The sequence below is a fragment of the Octopus bimaculoides genome, chromosome 2 (genome assembly GCF_001194135.2).
Source record: "Octopus bimaculoides isolate UCB-OBI-ISO-001 chromosome 2, ASM119413v2, whole genome shotgun sequence".
NCBI classification, from domain to species: Eukaryota; Metazoa; Mollusca; class Cephalopoda; order Octopoda; family Octopodidae; genus Octopus; species Octopus bimaculoides.
Genome location: NC_068982.1, coordinates 43,616,217 through 43,619,513, shown reverse-complemented (window position 1 = coordinate 43,619,513; position 3,297 = coordinate 43,616,217). Strand labels below are relative to the sequence as shown.

Genomic DNA, 3,297 nt, shown 5'->3' with positions numbered 1-3,297 from the left:
TGCGTTGCTTGTGAATATGTATGTGTGTGTGGTGAGAGAGAGTGTGTGTGTATATGCGTGTGTGGCTTTACGTCACGTATATTTTATTTTGTTTTATTTTTGTTTGTGTTTTTTTGCTGTATGTGGGTGTCCGCGCATGATGGTATGTTTGTAAACGCCTGTGTTGGTTTGTATCGCGGCTATTTTTGTATGTGGCCTGTGTTAGTAACGAGAGGTCTTATGTTTGTTTGTTGTTTGTTGTGTGTATGAGTGAGTGCATGGGTGCGTGCGTGTGAGTGCTCGCGTATATATATATATATATATATATATATATATATAATAAGGATGCACACACACACACACATACATATATATATATATATATATATACATATGTGTATGTGTGTGTACATAGGAGTGTATGGGGGTATGTAAGTGAGTGAAAGAGAGAGAGAGGGAGGGAGAGAGAGAGAGAGTAAAAGAGATTGATAGAAACACAGAGAGGGAGAGAGAGAGAAAACAAGAACAGTATGAAATATTGCGCATGGACTGATGGACAGAAATATTGCATTTTAAAGGGAAACAAACAAATACCAACTAACGTTTGATTTAACCTCAACAACAACAACAACAACAACAATCTAATGAAGGAAAGAAAGAAGAAAAGGAAAAGGAAAAGAAGGTGGACGAAAGCATTTTATTGATTGAGTAGAAACAAATAACCAATTCGCTTCAGTAAGTACTTGTTTGTTTTTTTTTGTGTTTATTTTTATCTTATTTTAATCTATTTTGTTTTCATTTATCGTTTGTTTGTTTCTTCAAATTTGTTGTTGTTGTTGTTGTTGTTGTTATTTATTCCTTACCCCTTCTCCGTCCCAAGACACACACACACACACACACACACACACTTCTCCTGGTTTGTGATACTCGAGATGATTTATAATTTAAAGGCTCTCCAACCGTAATCATCCCGTCCTGTTTCTCTCTTTTTTTTTTTGTTTTCGTATCCAGACAGCATATCTGGTATATTAGAAGATCCAGTGTGTTCTATACAAAGATGCACACACACACACACACACACACACACACACACACACACACACACACACACACACACACACACACACACATGCACACACACATTTATACAAATACATACATACATACATACATATATGCATACCGTTGTTAAATAACGATCCGTCGGAGAAATAATACAGAAGTTTAAGTGCAATAATTTATTTAGTGGCCTTTTAATCTGGATTGGTTTAAGTAAACTCTGTGTGTACTGCTAAACATTTTGTCCAGCCTTAACTGATAATAATAATAATAATAATAATAATAATAATAATAATCGCACAGAGCTGCGCTCGGTAGTGAAGTGAAAGCACGTTATAAAAATAAAACTACTTAATAATAATAATAATAATAACAATAATCATAATCATTCTTTCTGCTATAGGCACAAGGCCGGAAATTTTTTTTTGGGGGGGGGGGGATAAGTCGATTACATCGATCCCAGTGTTTTTAACTGGTACTTAATTTATCGACCCCGAGAAAGGATGAAAGGCAAAGTCGACCTCGGTGGAATTTGAACTCAGAAGGTATAGCGACGGACGAAATACCGCTAAGCATTTCGTCCAGCGTGGCTAACTATTCTGACAGCTCGCCGCCTTTATTATAATAATAATAATAATAATAATAATAATAATAATAATGATGATGATGATGATCGTTGGTCCTGGTGTTCATAAGAAATTACTGCTTCGTAAAATAACCCATGAATATTGCACAATATTGTGCATATATTATTATCTTTGTTTCCACCCAAGGGAAATCGAATCAGCAAGAAAAACTTCTACACAGTCGGTCATAGCTGCCAAATCTTCCTCAAATCACGTCCTACAGTCTTAAAAAAATTGGAAGAACACTTTCGTTAGTATAGGCTTATAGATACATTAGTATGGGTGGGGGATGGAGAAACAAACAAACAAACATGATTATATATTTCCGTTGATCACGGGTCTGTCTATCCCGGTCAGTATTGTAGACAATGGCTTTAAAAGCACCGTGTGAGGTGAGTGCTTACGACATGGCTTCGATCCTCAGGTGAAAAAAATTTCATTTCTCTTGAGACGCTAATGACCTATTATGTCTTCTTCCATCTTAAAATCACAGATGCACTGGCATAGCATGGCATGTCTGCGTGGTAAGACGTTTGTTCCTTAAATTGTATGATTTTAGGTTCAGTTCCACTACATGGCACTTCGTGCAAGTGTTTTTTTTTAGACGAGTGGCTGGTTCCCAGACGGGGTCCCAGGCATAGCATGACATGGCTGCGTGGTAAGAAGTTTGTTCCCAAATTGCATGGTTTTAGGTTCAGGCCCACCACATGGCACCTTGTGCAAGTGTTTTTTTTTTTTTTTGGACGAGTGGTTGGTTCCCAGACGGGGTCCATATCGTCCTTGGGGTAGGAGGTGCCCATGTAAGATTTTGTTGCTTAAATCTATGTGCAATAAAGTGTTTAGGTTATACTTCTACGTTACTTAAAGTATTTTAACGTATTAAAAAAAACAATTCCTAATAATATTTAACAGGATTTTATCATAGCCATCGTGAGTGGAATTTGGTTGACAGAAACAGAAAGAAACACAGACGCGTGTGCGCGCGCGTATGTGCGTGTGTGTGCGTGTGTGCTTGTGTTTGTGTCTGCTCGAACACCACTTGACATTCGGAGTTGGTTTGTTTACACCTCCGCAACTTAGCGGTTCTAGAACAAAGACAGACAGAACAATTACCAAACTGGGTACTGGGGTCGATTTATTCGACTAACATCTTTCAAGACGATGATCCAGCTTGGCCGCGATCCAGTGACTAAAACAAATAAAAGATAAATAAAATAGTGCTCTATGCCTGATGAAACGACGCCCTACACCTATTTCTTTGACAGTCCGAAGAATTGATGGAAATGCCTGAGCTAAGTCCCACAGCTTTGATATTTGAATTCCTTTTCCTCAACTCCGAAGTTCACAATCTACAAGAGTGTTGGTAAAATCTTGTTATAGTTAATTAAATACAGTAGAGTTAGGACGGCGAGCTGGCGGGAACGTTAGAACGCCGGGCGAAATGTTTAGTAGTATTTCATCTGTCTTTACGTTCTGAGTTCAAATTCCGCCAAGGTCGACTTTGCTTTTATTCATTGCGGGGTCGATAAATTAAGGGCAATCTGCCAAATTAAGTACCAGTTGCGTACTGAGGTCGATCTAGTCCAGAGGTTTTCAAACTTTTTGACTTGCGGACCCCTTTATATTTCAGGCT

The 3,297-nt window shown here is 38.1% G+C and overlaps 1 long non-coding RNA gene across 2 annotated transcripts in view; it reads left to right on the top strand.

The window, feature by feature from the left end:
* The first annotated feature begins 313 nt into the window (after positions 1 to 313).
* LOC106880770 (uncharacterized) overlaps positions 314 to 3,297 on the top strand; it is a 191,443-nt gene continuing 188,459 nt past the window's right edge. Inside the window, exon 1 of one of the 2 annotated variants that reach the window (XR_008266804.1) lies at positions 314 to 714. This is a non-coding gene — a long non-coding RNA (uncharacterized LOC106880770). The remainder of the gene's footprint in view (positions 715 to 3,297) is intronic. The other variant, XR_008266803.1, reaches the window with a different exon arrangement.